The 24926-nt window shown below is 61.4% G+C and overlaps 1 long non-coding RNA gene across 1 annotated transcript in view; it reads left to right on the plus strand.

Annotated features, from left to right (window-relative positions):
• Window positions 1-24926, plus strand: part of LOC117651697 — a 61735-nt gene that overhangs the window by 15648 nt on the left and 21161 nt on the right. The window contains exon 2 of the long non-coding RNA XR_004588120.1: window positions 21192-21266. This is a non-coding gene — a long non-coding RNA (uncharacterized LOC117651697). The remainder of the gene's footprint in view (window positions 1-21191; window positions 21267-24926) is intronic.

A 24926-nucleotide genomic window follows, 5' to 3' on the forward strand; every position in this document is an offset into this window, starting at 1 on the left:
GGCATACACCGTGTTTGGCACATTTTGACGCGACTCTCTCTCTCTCTCTCTCTCTCTCTCTCTCTCTCTCTCTCTCTCTCTCTCTCTCTCTCTCTCTCTGTCTCCCTCTGTCTCCCTCCCACGCCCCGAGTGGAGGGACGTCGCCTTCCTCTTCCTTCGTCTCGTCCACAATGGCGAGTCTGATTTCGGCGAATCAGAAACGTAATCGTCTGCAATCGTTTCCTGGCCTTCGGGGCTCTCCCCCTAGCTCTCCGAAAAAATAAAACAAGACGACAATTTTCGCAATTGCGTCGCGTTTTTCGTTTTCCACCCGCCACTTTGGATTGGAGTGCCGTCAATCCCCCTTAAAACGTATTTTCGATTTCGTTTTCTTTTTGTCAGCAAAAATAACACGACTGCTGCCATTTTGCTCCGCGTGGTCGATGTTCGCCGCGGAGGCTTTCTTATTTCGTTTTGTTTCTTCTCTTCCTCCCCGGTCCGCGATGACGACATGGTCGTTGCGGTGGGTGTGCGTGGCGCGGCGCGGCGCGGTGCGGGGTGTATGACGAAAGCCTCCCCGACGACATCAGCGCGGCGGCAGGGGCGGCAGTTCCCCTGATCCATTGTAGGACGGGGGCTGGCTGGATGCGGGTAGGGTCTCTCTCTCTGTCTCTGTCTGGCCTAGCGCTGTGTGTACACGCGCGGCACTGCGGCTTGCGTGCGGTTGGCCTCCGGGAGCCCGCCAAGCCCCCCCCCCCCTCGCTTTCGCCCACCCCGACCACCCCGACATCCTCGCCCACTCCGTGGAGGCCGGGCCGGGGCACTGCAAGGCACCCCCTGGAGGCCGCAAAGGCGTAAAGCCGAGAGTCGGCGGCCTCGGCCCCGCCACTGAGGCCCTGCTCGGCACCGCCGGCTGGAACGAGCCCCACGCACGCGTGGCCGAGCGGCACCGCCCGCCGTTTCCCAAGCCGCGGGTCCGCGGTTCGAATCCCCGCACCGGCCGAGGCGCGCGACGACGCGAGGAGCAAACATCGTCGGCATTTGTGCAAACACGGCCCGCGCGCCGCCTGGCGGTCAAGTGGCGGCTCCTGCAGAGAGGCTGAGAGTGTCGTGTGTGTGTGTGTGTGTGCGTGTGTGTGTTTCGCGTGTTTGCACCATCACCAGGCACGCGCCACTCGGAGGGGCTTAAGCCACACTTGTTTCCACGCTATTTCTGGACGCACTTCCTATAAGTGTGTAGTAGTGCTCCCCGGTTTCTAATCCCTTGACGTCGAGGTTTCGATTTGTGTCAGTCTGTATGTGTGAGTGTGTGTGAGTGTGTCTATGCGAGTCTGTGTGTGTGCGGGCTCTCTTAAGCTGCATGCCATGCCATTGCGTGACATTCCGCCTAACCCCCTTTCGCTGCTCCGTCTCTCTCTCCCTCTCTCTTTATCATTCCCCCTCTTTTTCTCTCTCTCGCTCCGTCGCTCTGATGCGCACAAAGCTAGTCGATAATAAATTCCAGTGCACATCTCTCCTCTGGGTGACTGACAGACAGCTGTTGACAGCGTGCCGCGCGGGCCTTGGCTCTGTGCCCTCTGTGGACTTCCCCTTCCCCCCACCCCAGGCCATTGAATCGTCCGTGCCGCGAGTCGGATTGGGGCGCCAGGGCGGCCAGGGGCCTAGCGGACCGCGCCTGCATTTCCATGCATGGCGCTGCATGCAGCAGGGGGCTCCATGCGTCATTGTGGGGCACGTGTGTCGATGCACCTCAAACAACGACAACAACAACGACAACAACGACGACGACGAAAACGAAAACGAGAAAACGAGCGGGGGCGCTCCGTGGGTGCGAGAGAGACAGAGGCACGGCCCCACATCGCGATGCTTCACTCTCAACAAATCCGGCGCTTCCGGCCATTTCGCACTGCGCTCCGTACGGACCGCCGTCGGCTCGGATTTGCCGCGCGGTTTGAGTCATGACCACGCCACGCCGCGCCACGCCACGCCACGCCGCGCCACGCCAGGGGGGACAATGTGCGGCTGCATTGTGGCCGCAAATAATTTATGAGAAACGCGTCCGAATGTCGCCCTTTTGTGCGCGCGACAAATGTTTGCTGCGTTTCAATAATGTCCGCATAAAATTTGAGAAAATGGAAATTTTGCGCGCCGCCGCCGCCGCGCTCCCTTGCCCGTCCGTCCAAGGCGGAGCTGACGCCAAAGTAAAAAGTCAAGATGACTTGAAATTCGATGTCCCTTTGCGAATTTAGTCACTCTGCGCTTAACGTGTGCGGCAGTTTAAGGGCACTCACTGGAAGTCATCGCCTCGGCCTTTCCGGTCGACTCAGGCCCGCCGTCCCTTCGGCAACAATCCCCTGATTCGGCCTGGTGGGTTCTCACGGCAGACGACCCCGCCCCGGACTGCGGTTAGTTTGGACAAGCACAACTTGTGCCCTCTGCCGCGTCCTGCTTCACAGCCCCTGAGACCGGCCGGCGGGGCGGGGCGGGGCGGCCCGGGTGGGTGGCCGCGGTGCTCGTCGGCGTGGTGGTGCTTGCGGTGCGGGCGGAGGACGGCGACGGCGCGCCCACTCGGCCGTGCGGCGCGGTCGCCGCCTGGCTGGCCGGGACTACTATAGTCGGGACCAACGCCCTGCCCTCCAAATTTGACAAAAGTTCCGAGAATCGGCGCCGCGCCACTGTCGCCCCGTCGTCTGTCGGGCCGTCGAGTTTATCGCACGCAGCGGGCGGGCGGGGCGGGCGGGGCGGGGCGGGGCGGGGCGGGGCGGGGACGTCTTGTGGGACAGAGCGCGCCGCCTCGCCGCTCGGAATCTGCATCCCCCCTCCCTCGTACCCCTCTTCCCGGCCGGGCCGCCCGGTTTTTCAGGGGCATTATTATTTCCGCACGTTTTATGTGTAATGAGGGACCGCGCCGTGCCGCGCCGTGCCGGGTCGCAGCGAGGCGTTTCGTCAGGGCGGCCCAGCGTAGCCCAGCCGGGGCCCGGGGGAGGCATCTGCCCGACATGCGCGGGGCGGGGCGGGGCGGGGCGGGGTGCCCACGCCAAAAAGGGGAAAAAAGAGAGAGGGGCCAAAAAAGAAAGAGACATGGACAGTGCCGGGCCGGCAGTGCCTGCCGTTTTGAGGCTGCCCATTAATTAAGCAACTCAACAAGTAATTATGCGCGACGGCGAGGCAGCGCGGCTATCGCCCGGTCCAGCCCGCCACACAGTGGGCCTCTCGCACCACTGGACGCTCCGTGGGTGCGAGAGAGACAGAGCGTCGGAATGGGTCTGCCGGCCGCCCAATGGTTGGGTGGTTCGGAAGAAAGGCCCTTCGCGTCGTCAAGCTGATCGTCGTCCGTGTCGATGGCGATCGAGTCCCTTTTTAAAGATTTCTCGCCCCGCCGTTCCCACGCCGAACGCGCCGGACGCGTCGGACGCGACGCGGTGCCATCGCTCCGTCTCCCTCGCACCCCCACGGTGCGCCCCGTGAGTGCGAGAGAGAGAGAGACAGACAGCACTGCCTGCAGTTCGTTCCGCGCGCCAGCTGTTGCTGAGCGGCCGTGATGCAGGGCCATGCAGGGCCATGCAGGGCCATGCAGCAGGACGTCCCGTTAGCCTTCGCAGTGCAGCGCCTGGCAGCGCCGTGCGGGAGAGACAGAGATGGAGATACCGAGATACAGCGGGCAGGTGTGGCGGGCACGAAGGGGCCCAAGCCTCGGCCCAAGCCTCGGCCCAAGCCGGCAAGCCGAGCGAACCCTTTCCTTTCGGCCGGTAATCCGGCCGGGGAGAAGCAAGGAAAAAGCGTGGACGGTCGCCGGTATTCGAACCCGCGATCTCGGCGCAGCTCTCCCACCTCGCATCCGACTGCGCCACGGTGCGGCTCTCGGCTTCGAACGCGCGCAGGCTGCGCCGGCGGGGGGTATTTTCAATGCCGCACCTGAAGGTACCCGAAGGTACCTGAGTACTTTCCTGGCCGTGGCGGTCAGGGGGGCAGCCGGTGGAGGAGGTGGGCTTACCTGGCCACGACGCCGGTCCCCCCGTGGTCCCGTGGTCCCCCTCCCCCGCCTTGACTCCGCCTTGACTCCGCCGGCCACGGCCTCGGCCCTCGGCCCTCTGCCCTTGCGGGGGCCCCGCCTTTCGAGTCCCTCGCTCTGTGCTGGGGCATGGGGCCCGGGGCTCGGGGCCCGGGGCCGTAAACGTCAGTGAGAATGTGAAAAGTTGAAATCCCGCGTGTGCGTATGAAGGCATGAAAGTATATACAGGGCGTTGCGCGGCGGGGAAAGCCCCTAGTTGGGATTTACGGTGTAGGCAACCCTCCGAGATGCGTCCCCGTTCCTAAGGTGTTCCCGCGTCGGGCGAGTCGAGCGCGTCCGCGGACGGGGAAGGATGACCCGACGCCAGGGCCGACGTGACCCAAGTGAAAAGGAACACACAGACACACACACACACAGTGTGCCCCATTCATATTCCAGTTTCCAGCGTGCTTCGCGCCCCGAAAAAAAAAGCGAAAAGGGAATTTCCAGCGTAATATAAAGGGATTCTTTTTGTTCGCAGGTTGGTACTACCGCGAGGCGCCTCGCAGGGGCAGTAAAGTGTGCAAGGCGGAGGATTTAGTGAGTGTATTGCGCGGCCCGGGGCAAGGACGGCCGGTGCAGTGCAGTACACATCTGGAGAAAATTTTCCGCGAGGTTTCGAGTGATTTGGAATGCGATGGCAGTGTGGCGGGTTTGCCTACCGCCATTTACCATTACCATTACGGGCTGGACCACAACCGATCGTATGCCTTTTCGGGCTCCCACACTGTGCAGAAGGTTTACCCCATGACGTCGCCTGGTCAGCCGCGGCGTGCTTGCTTGTCAAACCATTTTTATTTTCCATTATTTTGGTGGCCGCCTCGCCTTGCCGCCTCGAGTCGGCGTACTTAAAAGTCGGAGTGGCGAGCAGGGCTGCCCGTCCGTCCGTCCGTCCGTCCGTCCGCTTGTCGCTGCAGCTTTACGTCGGCAGACGGCCGCCGTGTCCAGCCAGGCCGTCCAGCCCCTCCGTTCACGCACGCACACACTCTCACGCACGCCGTAACGCATACGACTCATGAGGTGCGCGCTGGGCAGTGTACCGGCTCGGCCGAAGTAAATGAAGACAGTCATAGCCTCGAGTCGACTGCCCTGGGCGGCCTAGGCTTGAGGAGCTTGTCGTCGCAATCCTGTCGAGATCTCGCTCCGGCTCTCTCGCTCCGTCGCGGACCGCTCCATGGGCGAGTGCGAGAGAGACAGACGAGTCGTATTTATGCCGCTCGTTGTACAGGCGGCCCTTCGTAGTTTGAGGTCCGCGTCCACGCCCGGCGAAAGGCTAAAGCAAACACGTGCAGGGAGGTGTTTGGGCCGTCGTGTGGAGCCGGGCTGGCGGGCGGGCAGGCAGGCAGGCAGGCAGGCGGGCAGGCCGAGCTGGCGGCCACCAAAGGCAGCCAAAGGCCTAAAGCCCGCCCTTTGTTGACTCGGCCGTCCCTGCGAGCGCCGCGGGCCGCGTTTCTTGGGGGTCTTGGGGTTCTTGGCGTTCCCCGGGAATGAGTAATAATTGGTGACGTGGCGCCGCGCCACCATAGGGCCCCGCCGCCACGCCGCGCGCCCACCCAGACCAAGGGCCAGGGACCCCGCACAGTGGATTTGCCAGAAGACCGGCGCAGGCGGCCCAAATTCTAGACGCGTTTTGAGCTCCAGAGTAGCTAAACAGGACTCGAACCGAACGCGTGACCGCACCAATGGATTCCTTGTTGGAAGAGCCATCCATTGGTGGGGTCACGCGTTCGATTCAAGTCATATATAGCGACTCTGGAGCTCAAAACGCGTCTAGAATTCTGGTCGCCTGCGCCGGTTTTCTGGCAAATCCACTGTGGGACCTCGGGGGGCGCAGTCCCGAGGGCCTCTTTGACGTTGTGTGCCAACACGCATTAAAAATTAGCAACGCAACAGTTTATCACTTTTTATCCCCGAATCAAAAACACGTGTCGATGCGGCGGCACACAGCGAAAGTTGTGAGATTGCCCGCGAGTCAACTTTGATGCACGACAAAAAGCCAAACTCGGTGTATACTAAAAACTCGTTCTGTTTTTTTTTCCTCATCGTTGTCGGGCGGCGGTTTGTTGCGTCCGTCGGTCGGTTTCATCAGACCGAATAAATCTCTACTTGGTTGGGTCGAAATAACATGCAGCGGCGCTGCCCCCCCCCCTCTCCTCCCGGAACCTGCTGCTGCTGCATCGGCCGCTGAAGACAAGAATCCGGAGGCTTCCGGGGGCCAGCCGGCCAGCCTGCGGGGCTCACTCACAGTGGCTGCGCTGTCTCTCTCGCACTCACGCGGCGTCCCGCGTCCCCTGAAGGTGCGAGAGAGACAGAGGGAGTGCCGGCCGCACGCGCTGCGCCGCCTGTTTGGAGGTTTGGATTCCGCCACGCAGGAATCTCCCGCCTCGTCCTTTGCTCCGACGCGCCAAAGGACTCGCCGAAGGGCTCGCCGTGAGGGGCAGGGCCAGGCCAGCACGAGCCGAACAGCCGCACCGCGCGGTGACGACCGCCGACTACAAATCGATCCACTTTGGTCCTTGTTGTTGTTGCCGGTTCGGTTGTTGTTGTTTTTGCGTGTGCAGCCGGGCGTGCGTGGCCGCGCAGTTTTGTCCATCGGTCCGGAACCTGCGAGAGAGGAGGAGGAGGGGGGGGGGGTAATGGACCAACGCGAGCGGACGCAAGCGGCGGGAGGGGAGGGGGGGGGGGGGGGGGGACTGAGTCAAAGGTCAAAGGTGTAGGGCGCTGCTGGGAGGCGCGCTGGCGGGGGCCCCGACAGGGGTGCTCCTGAAGGGGGTTCTCACCCGCCCCGCCCCGCCCCGACTCGCACGTCCACCGCCGTCAGCCGCAAGGGCGTGGCGGGGCGTGGGGCGGGGCGGGGCGGCCGCGCACTCGCTGGAATCCTCAAGTCCGGACCTAATTCCATGTGCTATGAGGAATTGGAAACTCTCGGCGTAACAAGTTGGAGAAAGAAAGAAACTTTGCGACAGGCGGGGGCCTCGCGCGGAGGGGGCCGGGGCGGGGAGCTCGAGGGGTGTTCCTTGTTGCAGCGGTTTGGATAGCAGCTGCGGCGGGCGGGGCGGGGCGGGGCGGTGGTTGCGAAGTCTCAGGTGCGCGCTGGCCGCGGGGCGGGGCGGGGAGCACCCTACCCGATATACGCGCAGCGCTCATTACAAAAGCAGAGGCCACACGTCTGTGTGTGTTGGTCTGTGTGCGCCTGTGTGGTTTGTGAGACGGGGAAGGGGGAGGGAGGGGAGGATTAATTATCTGTGTTGCTGGCATCCCACGCGGCGCTGTCCAGCACCAGTTTCCATGGCCGGCTCTAATTTGAGCAAAAGCGACTCGTTTCGGCTCTTTTGTCGTCTTGGAACGACTCGGGCATGATCAACACGGAGCTCTCTGATCGAATGTGAAAAGGCCTTGCCACGCGCAGCACAGCGCTTTATTTTTCTTGGTGAACTTTTAAATTTCTACGTGTCCCCTTTTACGTTTGTCGCGGCAGGCGTTGGTCCTGCGGAGGATCGACGGCGCTGCTGCCGTCGGAGAGGCGGGGGAATTTGACGCGAAGGTCTTATCAGCCGCGATAGGGCCCTGGCGGGGTACCTCCCCAGCAGCGCTCTGTTTCAGTCGCAGGAAGGGGGGGCCGCAAAGGACGCCATTTGCATTCTAAAGTAAAGGTCGAGGGCCGGGCGTCGCGCAGCGTGTCCTAGCCCAGGCCTAGCCTCGGCCCAGGCCTCGGCCCAGGCCGCCCTAGTCGCTGTGTCTCTCCCTTTCGCTTTGACAGAGGCCCGCGGGGGTCGTTCCAAGGGGAGCCCTGCAAGGCAGACCCCCTTTCTTTCTTCGTGCGTCGGGGCCTCGGTCGGGGCGAGTAGCAGAGCGCGCGGCGCGCAGGGCGCGGGCCTAGCCCGTCTTTAGGCCTCTTTGAAGGCGAAGGTAAAAAGGGAAGCGGGAGGGGGTATCGAACCCGGGCTACAGTCACGACGGCGGCGGGGGCGTGGCTCGGCGAGTGCCTCCTGCAAGGCCCCACGCCACTGTAAGGGCCGCCGTGCACGCAGGGGACGCCGACGACACCCGCCGTGGGAAAGTCCAGGGAGACGCCGTGCACGATGCCGGCCCGGCCCACACGGCTGCGGCCCGGTTGCCTACCCGCCAGGCTGGAGGCCAAGTCCCTGCCGGCGCACAGTGGGCCAGAAGACCGGTGGAGGCGGCCAAAACTCTTGACGCGTTTTGAGCTTCAGGTTCGCTAAACAGGACTGGAACTGAGCGTGTGACTCCACCAATGGATTCCTCGTTCGGAGAGCAGTCCATTGGTGGGGTCACACGTTCGGTTCGAGGCCTGTTTAGCGACGCTGGAGCTCAAAACGTGTCCGGGGTTTTGACCGCCTCCGCCGGTCTTCCGGCCCACTGTGCGGCGTGTCGCTGGCCGTGTAGTGCGCCATGCCGGATGCCGGGCCGCCGTGCCGCAATGCCGCAGGCAGCCATGGAATAATGATCGCCCGGATAAGCTTTACGCCGCCTGGCCTCCAAGGCGGCCTCCAGCGCCTCCACCAGGGTCGCACCACGATGGCTACCCCCGGTTGTACTCGCCGTCGCCGAGGCCGAACCCCGGCGAGGCCAAACCCTGCGAAGGCCATCCGGGTCGTGATTTGCAATTCATGCAGTATGCCATCGGTGCGGAGGAATCACAGTTCGATGCGTCGGGCTGCTGGGCGCGAGCCGACAGCCCTGCCGACAGCAGCGTCTGTCTCTCTCGCACTCGCGAGTCGTCCCGCGGGTGTGCGAGAGAGACAGAGAGAGGCGGGGCCGGCCGGAAACGAAAACACGGCGCCACTCTCGGGAATTATTGATTGCGACGAAATGATGCTGCTAAAATCGGAGGCGCAGCCTGCGGCGGCGGCGGGAATCGAACCCGCGCTTCACGCTCGCCACGATGTGTTCTATGTGCGCTCTCCGCCGCGCACTCAGCGTCACTCACATCGCCACTCACACACTGACGCGCACTCACACACGCGCTGCCACGTGTTTGGTGCACGGACATGGATGTCATCTCTCTCTCTGAATGGGGCGACCGTATCAATTGTGAAAGGAGCAAGCCGAGCGCAGCGAGAGGTCAGGCGAGGTGCGTCGCGGTGTGTGTGTGTGTGTGGGGGGGGGGCACACGGTGACGCACAGGGCATCCATCGTGATCCCCCTGTCGTCGCCGTGCTCACGGCCCCCCGAGGCCCTGGCCGTGCTCAGGCACAGTGAATTTTTAAGTGGTGAATTTTGTCGAAAATTGGCTTTACTCACATTTTCCCGAAATTCCTCTTCTGTTTTTTTTCCCTTCTCGGATTCTTGCCGAGTTTCCCGAAGAAGTTTTGGAGCTCTCCCGAGGCGGCGCTCCCTCTGCCCCCCCCCCTTCCCGGACAATTATCGCCCACTTTGTGAAATAATTTGGGGCGTCCGCGGCTGGCGCGCTGGCGTCTATATTGTATCATCGCCGTAAGGCCGGAACTGCTGCAACTATCGTCGCGGCGCGGCACTCTTCGTCGCTCTGTCTCTCTCGCACTCACGGCGCGTTCCTGATGGGTGCGAGAGAGACAGAGCGACGAGGAATCAGTGTGCTGGCGGGGCCGGCGTGTCTTTAAGCGTGTCGGACGCATTAAGACCAAACTTTGATCGTAACTCGGCGCGGTCGGCGCTCTGTGCGGCCGCGTGTACGAGTGGTGTGCTCACACACCCTGGCTTTTCCGTCTCTCTCGCTCTCGTGGTGTCTCGCCGTGCGTGCGAGAGAGAGAGAGAGAGGGCGCGTGGAATGAGCCTTGCTGGCGGGGGCGCTGCCCCTCCCCTCGGCGCCCCGCTGTTCCGTCCTCCAAACTTCCATTCCGTGCATCCCCGTATCCCCGTCTGGAGGGGCAGGGGCTGTTGGATGTTATTGCGCCGTGGGGTGGCGTGGCTGCCCTCCGTGCCTGAGACAGTGGCTGCCCCAATCGCAGCTAGCGCCACGCTAGCGCCACCCCTACACTGGCGGGGCCCTGGCGCGCCGTTCTGGAATAGCGAAGCAGTCTAGGCCCGCCGCGGCGCGCCGCCCGCCGAAACAAGAATGGCAGTGGGGGGGAGGGAAAGGGAAAGAATGGAGATTAGTGAAGGGAGGGCACTGCAAGTTTGCGAGGAGGCGTCGACGTTGTCACCGCGAGTCGCCATCTGCTGTCCGCACGTGGCGGACCTAGCCTGTCTCCAGCCTGGAGTCCTGGAAGTCTGCTGGAAGCCCACTGGAAGTTCCTGGAAGTCTGCTGAAAGCCCACTGGAAGTTCCTGGAAGTCCGCTGGAAGTCTGGTGGAGCCGCGTGCCGGAGCAGCGCGTGCTGCATGCTCCAGTGGCGCGGTCGCAGCGCAGCCGTGTAAATAAACGAAAAGGACGCCACCTGAACGGCCGGGGCGGCGAGCACGTCTCCCGCACTGCAATACGTGCGAGCGGCAGAGACGCTGCCCGCCGCCATATTGGGGTTCGCTGCCGCGGTCACCTCGGCTGCCTCGGCGGCCGCAACACAGATACCAATTATACTCCGGGCGGCAACGCGGCGACGCGCGATGCCCCCGGGGGTCCAATGCTGCGGCTGGAGTCTGGCTGGAGCCTGGCTGGAGCGGCTGGAGCCTGGAACCGGGCCGGATCTTCTCCAGCGTATCGGCGTCAGCGAGGCGCACCGCGTCGTGCCTGCATCGTGCTGCCGCGCTGTCACTGGGCATCAACATCTCGCTATAATTCGAGCCGCCTTGGGCTGCCTTTGGCTGCCTTGGGCATCGCTGCTACCTGTTTGCCGCTGCATCAGGTTTTTTAATGCCCCTCTTTTCGAAATCCGTCCAGCTTCTTTTGCTGCAGGTTGTTTGCGTGCGACGACGTCTTTTTGCGCTGGCTCTGCTTCGGGGTGTGATGGTTCGCTGCCGAGGCGAGACGGCTAGGGTCGCCACTCGGCCCCGACGCGCGGCTCAGCTAGGGTTGCCACTCGGCCTGCGTTTGGCAGTGTAGGCGCGCCGCGGCGCCGGGGCTGTCCAGACGTATGGTAATGCGTAGACCTGCATGGGGGCCGCCACGGGCCTGCCAGACAGTGCCTGGAGCCTGATTCCGAACAGAGCCTCCGTCGCTGTCTCTCTCTCCCCTTGCCCCTTGAGTGCGAGAGAGAGAGACAGCGACGAACGCTGTCCGGAATCAGCCAGGACGGCGCCCCGCGGTGCTCACCGACAGGCCGAAAACAACGCTCACACCGGGATTCGAACCGTGGACCTCTGTCTCGAGAGCCCGCGCCGCTAAGCGCTCGGCCACGGCGCCGTGCCATTCCGGGTCAAGTGTCGCGCGATTGGCTGGGGCCTAATGAAGTCGGCCGTGAGTCGGTCGCGCCGAGAAGTGCCTCGTGACTTTCTCCGAGTGATCCTCCACCCCCTGCGGGGCTGGGGCCCGGGGCCTGTACGCCACAGCACGCCGCGCGGCGCTACGGCACTGCCATGTAAATGCAAATGAATTGTCACCGCCACGGCGTCCTGGCCGTCCTCGCCGTGCCGTGTCGCCGGGCCGGGCCTGTTCGGTGCACAGCCTGCACCCGATCAATGTTTTGACCGTCGGAAACAAAGCCACCAGACAGAGCGAGCGACGTCTGTACACAAAGAGGAAAAACGAAACAAACCCCATTTCATTTAAGTCTTTGAATTGAATTTTTGTGAGCAATTTCGGAAAAGCACAGAACAGAAACAGAAGTTGGAAGTCTTTGTCGCTGGCCTCCGGTCACGGCATGGGGCTGGGATGAGTGTGGAGCAGGGTCTCCGGGACTGAGTGAGTGACTTAATCGCGGCTCGGAGGCCGTGGCACGCCGTGGCACGCCGTGGCACGCCTTGCAAGGCATGTCACACCAGCGCCGCGTGCGACACGGAGACGTGCCACGGCGTGCCACGGCCATCGCAATATTGGTTGGTGCCTCCCGATGTCTCCCCGCTGTCCATTTAGTGTCAGTAGCAGCCTGGGCTGCAGTCGGATACACGACAAAAAAGCGAGTTTCGAAAAAAAAAAAGAAAAAAAAGACACGAGAAAACGTCCCAAGGACTCGCGAGCGGAGGCCATGAAGAAAGGGGGGAGCTGTGACAGTGAGGAGCCTCTCCCTCCGTCTCTCTCGCTCTGGAGGGCCGCTGCTTTTGTCAATCTCGCTCATGATGTAACCGGGTGACGTTTTCCTCGGGCGCGCACATGGGCCAGCCTCATTCGGTCCAATTGTTGTGTTGGTGTGATAGCAGATATGCGGGGCGCTGCCGTGGAATTTGTAGGGTTGGACCACCCGCATTGCTTGCTGCTGTGTACTGAGGTTGGCCGCAACACACACACACACACACACACACACACAAACACACACCACACACACACACACACACACTCACAGCAGCAGCAGGTCGCCACTATTGGCAGTCTCGGCCGTACAACCTGATTGGCCACATTTGGCGTTGCTATACGATTCCTTTTAGAGACGCGCTTGCCCGCTCTGCCCCCCTTCCCTTTCCCCCACCTCCTCCCGTCCTCTTGCTGCTCGAGGGTCCCCCTCCCCCTCCCAGCCTCTTTTAACCCTTCTGTCCGTTCCAGGTGGGTGACATGGAGTGCTGCTCTCCCTGGCTCTCCCTAACGAGGTCTTGTAAGTGCTTCGTGCTCAACTTTGGGGGATTTAATGTCAATTATAAGTTGTCGGCGTGTCGTCGCACGCGGCAACGCACCGCCGCCTAAGCTGTCCTTCAAAGTTACCCGCGCCGCAAGGAAAACGTCGTGCTCGCGTTTGGTGGTGTGCTTTCCAAGAAAAATGAATCAAACGCGGCGATTAACGCACATAGCGACGCGAGGACAAGGACGCGTGGAGTAGCGATGATAACCTCTCGCAGTGTAAAAGAAGCGCCGGCAACTTTATGAAAAAAAAAAAGTTTCCACTCATAGTGAGGCGGTGTGGCTTGCTCCAACAAGAACAACGAGGAAAGTAAAATGAGAGGGGGGGGGCAGAACAAGACGCAGGAGAAGCACCTCTCTCCATGCCTATTTTATGCCTGTAATGTTCTCTCTCTTATCACGCCGCCGTTTCAGCCCTTGGGCACTAATTGTCCTTGTAGGCTCCTTGCCACGGCGCTGCCCCACTAGAAGGGCGTGGTTAGGTTGGGCTGGACTTTTTTTAAAACTCACAGCCTCTCCTGGAAATGTAGGCAAAACGGTACGGGCTTCACAACAGAGGAGCCTGTCTGTCCGTGGGTCTATTTGCAGTCTGTCGGAGAGAGACAGAGATACAAAAGAAAGCACCCTGTCGGCCTTTTTGCACTGTGTCGAAGAGGAGACAAAAGAAAGCACCAACTCGACGCTTGATTGCATTGAATACCCGGAATTAGCACTCTTGTTCCACCCGTTCAGCGCCGTGCCGTGTCACCCTGATGGAGACTCTAGACGAGTTTTGAGCCCCAGAGTCGCTAAACACGACTCGAACCGAACGTGTGACCCCACCAATGGATTCCTCGTTCGGAGAGCAATCCATTGGTGAGGTCACACGTGCCGTTCGAGGCCCATTTAGCAACTCTGAAGCTCAAAACGCGTCCTGGATTCTGACCGCCTCCACCGGTCTTCTGGCCCACTGTGCGGGGCTCCCGTGGGGAGAGGAAGGTGAACTCGCGTCGCTGCCGCCATGCTCGCTGCTCTGCCGGCTCTGAATGCCGTTCATAAAGCCCTTCGGCATGAATGGTGCTTGTGTTTCCCTTTGCTGCAGCAGGCTCAGAGCTGTACAAGGAGACCGTCTCCTTCCTTGGAAGCAGACTCAAACGGAGAGCGCGGGGCCGTTGGAAAGTTTACCGCTGAAAAAGACGTGACGATGAAGAATTTCGAGAAGAGCGGGGAATCGAAGCGACGCAGAGGCACAGGGTCGGATGTGGCGGTCCTGAGTCCCGAGGGAGTGGAGGGAAGACGAACCTTGCTGCCTCTCTCTCTCACTCCCGCCCGGCCTGCTCCTGTCAGGTGGACGGCGGAGCTCCTGCCCAGCTCCGGCACGGCGAACTGATTCGAGTAGTCTCCGTCTCGATTGAGATTTTATCTGGCCGGGCACGGCCGGGCTCGTAGGCCGTAGGGCCGCGGCTCCGGGACCCACTGGGAGGGAACCACTGCGGGGCCCGCAGCAAGGCCCAGTTCCACACGGAGGAAACCCGGGGCGTTTCAACTGCGATTCAACCAGGCCCAAAGAGTGACTTTTGGACCTGCTGCAGGCGCAGGCAGGGTGGGACTTGACGTGGGACCTCACGGCGCCCCAGTCCCGGACCTAGAGACGTGTGCTGGCAGTGTGCTGGCGGTGTGGCGGTGTGGCGGCGAGCTGGAGGCGAAAGGGCCCGCTTTCACGGAAGAGAATCGTTTATCTGATTACGATCGCAGCTCAGAGTTTTTTCATTCGATATCATTCTTCACTTACCGGCTGGCTGGGCCCTGCGGCCGTTCGCTTCACGGACTGCGGGGGCAAGTCAAGCCTCTCGAGCCAATCGTCCAACGACTCGCGGCCTAGGCAACCCCACGCTCGGCCAGCCCACCCGGCTGCCTACCCGCCGCAGCGCAGGCGCTCTGCCCGCCCGTTTGTTGTTGTTGTTGTCGTTCTGGAAAGCTCGACTCGCCTTCGGAGCTTGGCGTGCGTCGGCGATTCGAGTACTAAAACGAACGTGCCAACTCGCCGCTCTGCGGTGGCTTGTGCACGAAAGGAAAAAGGGGGAAAGGGGTGGTGGGGGTGTGTCGCCGCACGGCCACCGCCACGCCCCGCCACGCCCCGCCACGCCCCGCGCGGCCCGGACATGATGGAGGGCCGAATGAAATTGGATCCGTTCGATATGCACAAGCATTGTCTCGCGGAGAGACGACGCGCACGTCGCGGAGGGCGGCGGGACACACACACATTCTTGCATTCACATATTCTTACGCACACATACAATGCCCTCTCTCACACACACACACACACGCGCGCACACGCTAGCAGATTCTCTTGAACACACACACGCACGCAGACAGGCGCATTGCGAAAGGGACGTCGCGAAACTAATTCCACATGCCGACCAGCCAAGCCAGCCATGGGCTTCCAAAGCTACAAGGCGCTTTTCTTCCGCGGGGCGGGGCGGGGCGAACCAAGGTCTTACGCGGTGAGCATGAATTGGGCCGGGAAGGGTGTGGAAGGAGGGAGGAATAGCCCTGGCGTAGTGTGTGTGTGTGTGTGTGTGTGTCCGCTCTCCCTGCAGGGAGGGCCCCGGGTCCCATGTCGACCCGCCGCAGACCCTGAAGGCCCCGAAGCAGGCAGTTGGCAATTTAGCGGGAAGCCCCGAGCGCGCGTCCGGGACTGCCCGCCTACTGCGTACGGCGCACTGCCGCGCACCACCGCGTCGCGTCCCGGTACCAAATGGTGTACCAAATGGTGTACCAAATGGTGTGCCAAATGGTGTGCAATGTGGCGGACTCGGTGGCCCGGCCGGGCGAGGCCCAGAGCGTGGCCCAGCGTGGCCATCCGGACCATTCGGACGCCCTGGCGGCCACGGCATGGCAATGTCGCAGACCTGCTGTCTGGCATTCGCGGTAAATGGGATGGACGGCTCGCGCGCGCGTGTGTGTGTGTGTGCGTGTGTGTGTGCGTGGGGCTGACGGTGTTAGTCCTCATCACATAGATTGACCATCAAGGGTAGTGAGATTGACTCGCCGAGCCTTCCGCAAATAGAACACGTCGCGCAACAACGCATCGACAGCGGCAGCCAAAGGGAAACCGTAAAAAACAAAAACAACAAAAACAATGACAAAACAACAACAACAACAAAATAAAGGCTCAGGGAAAACGGCTGGTCGGCCGGTGGAGCAAAACGACGTGTGACACCAGACGCAGCGAGCACGGCAGTGCTGCTGTGCGTTCCTCTGCTTGAACTCCGTGTCTCGGGGGCGTGAACCGCAGGTAATGCGACAAGCAGCGTGCCGACACTGGAAGCGAAGCAAGTGAACCGTCCTGGCGGCCGCGCCCGGAGTGCCCTGGGCAGTGTCCGTCCGGCCGAGCGGGCAGAGCGTCCACCTCGCGGTGCAAAGCGTGCAAAGCGTGCCCGGGTGGTGCGCCGGGGCGTGCTAAGCGTGCTCGGGGAAGGCCGTCTGCTATTGCCACATTGTGGGCCACTGCCGGGCTCTGCCACTGCGGGACTGCGGGGCGCGGCCAGCCCGGCGGCCACAATGGGGTGGATTTTGAGATACTGCGGGGCCGTGACGCGGGTACAATGCGAGCCAAAAGTGTAGGCGTGGGTCGGGCGGCGGCGCCCCGGCGGCACCCCCTCGGGGGCCCCGGCCCGGAGCCCCCTCCCTTTGTGCCTGACCCCCGAGGGGGCCCCTTCGGCTTCACTACACTTTAATCGGATAATTAGCGGTGGGACGACAATAATTGAACGAACGGGTTGGATTCGTCGGGCTGTGTGAGTACACTGGAAATAAGTCTCACTGCTGTGATGTCCAGACGAGGTGGCGGCTCGGCGACCAGGGGCGGCCCGCATCTTTTCTCGGGCGGCTTCCTTTTTCGATCTTCGTTTTATTGGTGGACCCGTTGGATCTCCGCGCGTCTTTCTCTCTCTGCCCTAGTTTGAAACATGACTCCTTCGTATGCTTGATTTCGGAGTTGTCCGCCGCCCTGCGTTATTGGACTGTTCTTTGACACACAGAGGGAGGGAGAGACGGACAGCGTGTGGCCCTCTTTTGTGGTGTGCTGCTTGTTGCTGCGCGCTGCTCCGTCGGTCGGTCGGCCGACTCCGATGTGCGTGGTGGCCGCTGGTTGCTGGTACACTGGTATCTGCGAGGCGCCCCGCCCCGCCCCGCCCCGCCTTCCTCGCATAGTTGTAGCGCCAAGCGCCCTGAATGCTATCTGCACTCGACAATGCATGCCGGCGTCGCCGTGCCGCCGTGGCGCCGTGGCCGTGCCGGCAGGCATCGGGCAGGGCATTGTTTGACCCACAAAAGCCGGAGAACCACCCGAAGGGCCGAGGGACACTCGGCGACGACGCCGACGACGATGTCCTGCAGGACGCGTCGCTGGACGCAGGCTCGGACTGGCTCCCAAAAGGCCCCGGCGGATAAGACCATAAAAGGCCCCCGATCATCATTGTTTTTACCCTACATGACCAACTTTGTGAGGCTACCGCTCCCAAACTAGTTGCGGTCAATAGCCTTCCCGATACAGGGCATGAAAGAGTAGGGTCTTAAGAATACTAGGGCGTCGAGGGAGGCCTTTTGCGGTTACTAGATTGGACACAGTGGCCGCCCAAAGTCAGCAAAATCAGCAAATTTCCGAGATTCGACCACTTTTTGACCAACTTTGGTCCCGAAATCGTTGCGGTCAAAGGCAAAATCGGTGTGGTCAACGTCTTCCCGATACAGGGCATGAAAGAGTAGGGTCTTAAGAATACTAGGGCGTCGAGGGAGGCCTTTTGCGGCTACTAGATTGGACACAGTGGCCGCCCAAAGTCAGCAAAATCAGCAAATTTCCGAGATTCGACCACTTTTTGACCAACTTTGGTCCCGAAATCGTTGCGGTCAAAGGCAAAATCGGTGTGGTCAACGTCTTCCCGATACAGGGCATGAAAGAGTAGGGTCTTAAGAATACTAGGGCGTCGAGGGAGGCCTTTTGCGGCTACTAGATTGGACACAGTGGCCACCCAAAGTCAGCAAAATCAGCAAATTTTCGAGTTTCGACCACTTTTAGACCAACTTTGGTCCCGAAATCGTTGCGGTCAAAGGCAAAATCGTTGTGGTCAACGTCTTCCCGATACAGGGCATGAAAGAGTAGGGTCTTAAGAATACTAGGGCGTCGAGGGAGGCCTTTTGCGGTTACTAGATTGGACACAGTGGCCGCCCAAAGTCAGCAAAATCAGCAAATTTCCGAGATTCGACCACTTTTTGACCAACTTTGTTCCCGAAATCGTTGCGGTCAAAGGCAAAATCGGTGTGGTCAACGTCTTCCCGATACAGGGCATGAAAGAGTAGGGTCTTAAGAATACTAGGGCGTCGAGGGAGGCCTTTTGCGGCTACTAGATTGGACACAGTAACCGCCCAAAGTCAGCAAAATCAGCAAATTTCCGAGATTCGACCACTTTTTACCAACTTTGTGAATGGCCAGTCCCGAGCCTGGACGGACACGATGTCGGCGAGAGGCTTCTTTTAGGGTCTTGCCGCGAAGTTGGTCTAAACGGTGACAAACGTGTGGAAATCGTGTTTTAGGCTGACTTCGCGCTTCCACTGTGTCCAAACTAAGGCGCGAAATGGTACTTCCTCGACGGGGCAGTATTCTGTGGTGCTTCCTTTGCCATGCCTTTGCTACGGAGTGCGATGCTCTACCTCGGTTTGGCAGCAGTCCTGCCGCGAAATGGGTCCAAACGGCGACAAACGAGAGACATTCAAGTCTTCCACGGGCAACGAAGCGGCGCGCGCCGCGCCTGGCTGGACGCACAGAAAACGGCAAACCTCGGCGTGGAAATGCGAAAGAGCGAAATGCGCGTGAGGCGACGTCGATGAAAGCGCTGAAAGGCTCGCACGGCGTTCGCTCTGTTCTGGGCTTGTTTTACAGCGTGTGGGCGGCCGGATGAAAGCTCTTTGGAAAAAGCGAAGACAGGATGGGGGCGGCGGCGGGGCGCTTCGGCGGTCGCCCCCCTCCTGGCAGTGACGTGGACGTTAGGAAGGGCATCGGGAAAAAGGGGGAGGGGGGGGATTCCCCTGAAATGATGGATGGCGCTCGTGTCGCCCGAGATTTATAAATCTATCTCGCATGTAGTGGTGTGTAGTGTTGAACGCGAAAGAATGGTCCCGGGGACATCCACTCGGGGGGCGGTGAGGCACAGCGGAGCGCCTCCACTGGGATGGGTCGGGGCGGCGGCCGGGCCTTCCCCCGGGAGCCTCCTCAGCCGCGCGTCGCACTCATCGCTCGTTCGATGAATCAAAATGTCGCGCCGTCATTTGGCGGTTCGTGGCGAAGCGAAGTGAAGTGGAGTAGATTCGCCCGAACGCGCTCTGGAACTCCGTGCCCGAAGCGAAAAATTCAGGTTTGGGTCAAGGCTACTAGTTGGAACCCCCAACTTAAAACTAAAAAAAAAGCAAAAAAAAAAAACAACAATAAAAAAACGAAGACATTTTTAAAAGAAATATTTCGATTATGTGGGTTGGACGACTGCGCTACACAACGTGCCTAACGCAACCAAAGCTTCGAAAAAAAAAAATCAAATTAAAATTCTACGAGGCGGCGGTACACTCTAAAAGTTTGAAAGGTGCTTGCTTTGTAGTTTTGCAAGGCGGCGGGTTGTGTAGCGTTACCCCCGCGTCGCGGCGGGGCGGCGCAGGCGTCTGGGAACTTGGGTAGTGACTGAAGGGGTACTCGATCACGAGCGCCCCCCCCCCCCAATTGGCGCCCCTTTGCCTTGCCCCCCTCGGCCCCGGTGCCCCGGTCGGCGCTCGCTGTGCTACACTTTGTGCGAAGTTGCCCCTTCCCGTGCATTTCGGTTCCGCGGGTTCCGCGGGAGAAGTTGGGATTATTAATTACGATCTGATGAAGACTCTGCTTGTAAACCCCCCCCCCCCCCCCCCCGACCGCCACGACTTCACGCGCCGAACTTGCGCTCCATTGTTGTTGTTGTTTTTGATTTGTTTGCGTTCCCGCCGCGCATCCCGGGGCCCCCTGGATCACCAAGTGCCGTGGTCCCGGCGCCCTGATTGGCTGCTTGGCAAAGGCTTGGCAGTGCATTGGACGTTTGAGGTTCGAGAGTGCTGGTATCGACCGGGCGTTCGGAAAGAAGGCTTTGTCGCCGTGCCCCAACAGTGGAGCGGCAAGGTCCGGTAGGGCCCTACGATCGATGACACACGCGATTAGGTGCGTCCAGCTGCACGCTCGCTCCGTCTCTCTCGCACGCCCAGGGGCGGCCCGTGAGTGCGAGAGAGACAGAGCGACGAAAGCGCCACCGGGCGGCCTGGCGACTTTTCCATGGGCTGCCCGGCCTAGCCCCGCCCAGCCCGGCCCGTCCCATATACACTACACTGACAGGACGTCCAGGGCGGGGCGGGGCGGGGCGGGCCCGGTTCGAGAGAATCGAACCGACTGTCGATCAAGCAAACTACTTAATCGGCGACGGTGGCGCGGACCTGTCGCACCGCCACGCCGCGCCACGCCCCGACACGCCGCTCAAACTGGCACCCGGGGCGGTGCACGGGCCGCGAGAAAAAAACTAACCAAAATGAAACGTGTGGCAAAACAGGGTCTGCGAGCTGAAGGTTTAAGGTTGCCTACCCTCTTAACACCCGGCGGAGTGGCGGGCGGCCTACCTCGCCGTCGACGGGCGGTGGGCTGCCTCCCGGTGACGGCCACATCGTCTTCCTCGGTGTTCCTCGCGGCATTTGTCGAGTCTATCGGGCGTCTCCCCGCCCTGCCGCCCCGACGGGCCGACAGGCCGACGGACCGACGCCAGAGAGTTACGGTTCGGTGTGCATCATTTAAAGTGGGTCCGTGGGTTTCGGCCTTCGGGTCCAACGTAACGTGCTCCGCTCCCCCTGCCGCCGTCCCCGAGGCCACTTTTAAAGCGGCCGTGATGGTGGACAGACCAGACAGTTCGGAGACTGGGATGCGCTCTTTCGCCCGCGGGCGTGGCGTGGCGTGGCGTGCCGTGGCGTGCCGTGCCACAGGGAGTGAGAATGATTAAAATAGCTCCGAGCGGTGCAGCGCAATGCACCGACCCGAAGTCCCGAACGCCCCACCCGAAGCCCCGAAGCCCCGAAGTCGAAGGTGCGGGAAATGGTGTTTGTCTGCGCGGCTGCACCGCGAGGCGATGATTTTTATGTTTACACCACGCCGCGGATCTATTTTCAAAACACGATCGCCGAGCTTTTTATCGGCGCGAAGACGGGAAAAAAAAGAAACTGGAATGCCGTCTCGCAATGCGGATGCCCGCCCTGCGCCCGTCGAGTTTAATCAGAGAGAGAGAGAGAGAGAGAGAGAGAGAGAGGGAGAGAGAGAGAGAGATGCCGACTGACCAGCAGCATTGGCAGCAATGAACACATGCCGGCCATGTGACAATGCCTGTTATTATCCAATTGCATGCATTCCCCTCCCCCAATTGCAGTCATTGCTTCATCTCCATGCACTGCGTCGCTTCATTTCTTTCTTCCTCCTTGCTTGCAGATCGCCGCTGAGTCCGCAGGCAGCCCAAGATGAAGCGCTGGGCCTGGTACCTGGCCGTCGCCGCCCTCGGTCTAGGTAAGGCAGTGCCTCGGCGCATTTCGGATTTTTGCAGCGGCGTACGCACTACTTTGCGTGTGGACTGCACGGCGACCACCGCGACCCCGGTCGGCGGAGTTAGCAGTCAAGTTGGCAGCCTGCTCGGGGAAAGAAACTTTCGAGGCCCTCGACGACTCTCACCTTGTCCAGTGGGGTGCCCGACGACCCCCACCCCCAGCCTGCCTGCCCCAGCCAATCAGAGGCCGTGTCTCCGGCCTGCCTATCGCACTAATGCCCTGCTCGCTGCACGACAGAACGACAGGCCGTGGCGCTAGGCCACTGCTTGAACTAACAGCCACCGTGCGAGCGAGCGTGTGTGTGGGTCTCGTTAACCTAATGGCGTGTTTCAATTTGCCACCAAGCACTCGGCGCGGCAGAGTGGCCGCACCGGTCGGCGTCTGACGTGGCGTGGCGCGTCGCCCTGCACTGTCGGAGCCCGTCCAAGCCAGCCCGGAGGCCCCAGCCAGCCTGGCCCCAGCCTGGCCCCAGCATGCAATGGCTCCGGCCATGTCGAGGTGGCCTGGCTCGGCCCGGCTCGGCCTGCCCAGGTTGGGGGCGGCGAACGCCAAGCGATAGCCGTTTTCTTCTCTTTCCCTCTTGGTTTTCCTCCCTACTTTCACTCTTTTAGCCTTTTTCCGCCTCTTTCTTTATCTTTTCTCTTTCTGCCCCGCGACACGTTTCAATTTCCGTGCCGCCCCGTTCCGTTCCTCGCCCAAGATGCTGGAAGTAGTTTTCGAACCCTGGCCGTACTGGAGGTCGTTATCCCAGCCATAGCCGTTCACGTCAGGCTGCCTGGTGCCTAGGCTCGGCCTGTCTCTCTCGCGCCCCTTCGGGCCGCCCCGTGGGCCTGTGGGTGCGAGAGAGACAGCCAGGGTCGTGTATCCACGCCACTTGGCGAGCCTCCGATCCAAGTATACTTGCAAATGACCCGGCCGATATTACCCCCATCCCTCCCCTCGGCAGATGTCGGATTTCTCATCGGTGTTCACCTGGAACTCATCAGGCGGGGGGTGGGGGAAATTATGCCACCGCCCGTGCCGAACAGAAAATCGAAATTGTTGACTTTCTTTCTTCTTTTCCCTCCGTCCTGCTTGTTTTGGGGCGGGGCTTCCGCTGTCACTTGCCTGCCGTGGCGGAGGGGGGGGGGGCTCGTTTTCGAAAGGGTTGGGGTCGTGAGGGAGCCCACCGTAGCCCTCCGTACGCCAGCTACGCCAGTCCCGTCACGGCGGGCCGCTTTGTCATCCCCTCTCTCTCCCTCTCCGCCCCCGGTACCCCTCCGCCCCCGTGGCCGTCCTGGTCCTGGTGCACGGCGCCCACGTGGCCCTGGAGGCCGTGGAGGCCGTGCCGCTGCCCCCACACCCATTTTTCTTCGGTCCGCCCGAAGCCTACCCGAAGCGTACCCGAAGCCCACCCGAACCCCACCCGAAGCCTACCCGAACCCCACACCAAGCCGACCTGAACCCCGCCCGAAGCCGACCCGAAGCCTACCCGAACCCCACCCGAAGCCGACCCGAAGCCGACCCGAAGCCGACCCGACCCGACGCCTACCCGACCCCAACCCACCTACCCTAAGAAGTGCGGGCTCATTGCAGCGTCCCGGAGTCCCACTGGCGTTCGAAGCCTGCCCAACCCGGAATGTGAGCCGAGGCCGTGTTTTGCGTTATCTCCGCATCACGGCCATTACCCGTGAGGACTCACTGAGGAGGCCGGGGAGGCCGGCGGGGCGGCCGGGGAGGCACGAGGACTTTGGCGACTAAGTTGGGGAAAGGCCATTGTTGGAAGTTGCCGCGCTGCCGGCCTGCAGCGCTATGTTCCGCGCTCTGTATGGCCGGCGCGGCGCGGCACGGCACCCGGAAGTGGATACAGGGCTACAGAAACGCCATAACGCACAATTAGTGCAAAATAGAAAGGGGCGTGTGCTGTGCGCTGCGGCTGGCTGCCACGCCAAGTGCGGCCGGGGAAGGGGGAGGGGTGGGGGAAGGCCGGCGTCCGGTTCAATTTTAGCGCACCGTTTCCACCGGAAATCGCCGGTGGAACCCGCGCTCGCCGTGTTCTGGGGGGGGGGGCGTTCACATGGGAGTTTTCCTGCGGCCTGGACAACCCAAAAAATCCCCCCACCCCCCAAAAAAAGCGCTGCACCTTCTTTTCAACGATTTTTATTATTTTAATTTTAAATTTCATTTTTAGCTCTTGTATGTTTTTAAGAGTCGCGGCCGCTGAAAGGGCTCCGGGCTGGCTTCGGCTGGCTGGGAAGCCCTTTGCGGGGGGGTGGGGGGTGGGAGGAGTGGCGGGGCGCGGGGCGTGCAGGTGCTTTGTCAAACTTTCTATTTTTAGTAAGAAGGGAGGGAAAATTGGAGTGGCTGCCCTTCGGTTCGGTCCCTTCGCTCGGTCGAGGTGTGTGAGAATTTGCCCTTTTTTCTTGTTCCGCTCTAGTATTTTTTCTGTCCCTCTCTCTCTCTCTTTTTTTTCCGTTCCTCTGTGCGCTCACCGTCCTTGTCTCTCATCGGCCGCGAACCACACATGTTCGGCGGCGCGAGGTTTGTCAGCCTCGCCGCGTCCCGTCACGTCTCCGTTCTTGTCGTTGGTCTTGTTGTTGGTGTTCTTGTTGTTGTTGCTGGTGTTGTCTTCGTCGTTGAGCCTCGCCACGGCCTGGGCAGCAGCACGGCCCCGCCGCGAGCGGCTGTTTTTGCCCGATGACGGGAGCTGGAGCTTGATGTATTGGGTGACAGAGGACCTTAAGAGAGGGGCGTCTTGGAGCCAATTACTGCCTGGAGGCTATCCTGGAGCCAGAAGCCCTGGAGAACCCGGGGACACCGAGCTGGAGGGAACTTCCTTCCCGCGATGGATTTTCAGACCAGAAGCAGGGCATCGTCGATGTCGGTGCTGCAGGTATTCGGGCCCTTGGCCTTCTTGGCGTGCTCCAGGGAGTGCGTGACCCCGCGGCGGTCATGCCATGAAGGCGGCGGGGGCGGCGAGCGTGTGACCTTTCGCAGCGCTCCCGCAAAGCTGCCGCTTCTTCGCCACGCTAACACGTGTATGTGTGTGCGCGCACTGCAAGGGGATCCTGTTGCATTATTCACCCGAGTCGGAGCGAGCTGTGGATTCCATCCAGAACGATATGCTTCAGCGCTGCCGCCGCGCCGCGCTGCCTGCTGGCCTGCCGCTGAATTAGTGATCGTCGCGGCCTGGAGGCCTGGAGCGCCCCTGGAGGGCCCCTGGAGGGCTCCTGGAGGGCCCCTGGAGGGCCCCTGGAGGTTACCTGGAGGGCCCCTGGCGGCGGCTTGGCCTCTGGAGCCTCAACGAACCGCCGCGGACGATACTCGATCCACATCCTTAGCCTCGCGGGCTCTGCCTCTCACTCCGCCAGACTGGCATTTTGAATCACCCGCGCATTTATCGGCGACCCGCCAAGCTTTTTACGGTGGCGGCGGGAGTGTGGATTCATGTCGCCCCGGAGTGGAGGGGGGGGGGAGGTTCGCTGCCGCCGCGCTGCTGCTGCCCTCCGAGGAGGCCGTCGCCGTCGACAAAAGGCTGTAAAACAAGAGGCGGCTACGTGCCCGTCATGCCGGCGGTGCTGGCGGTAAGTCATCCCGCACCGTACCGCCGCGTCACGCCGCGGGGGCCTCCTTGACCCGGCGG

This window comes from Thrips palmi, unplaced genomic scaffold, assembly GCF_012932325.1.
Source record: "Thrips palmi isolate BJ-2018 unplaced genomic scaffold, TpBJ-2018v1 HiC_scaffold_6, whole genome shotgun sequence".
Taxonomy (NCBI): Eukaryota; Metazoa; Arthropoda; class Insecta; order Thysanoptera; family Thripidae; genus Thrips; species Thrips palmi.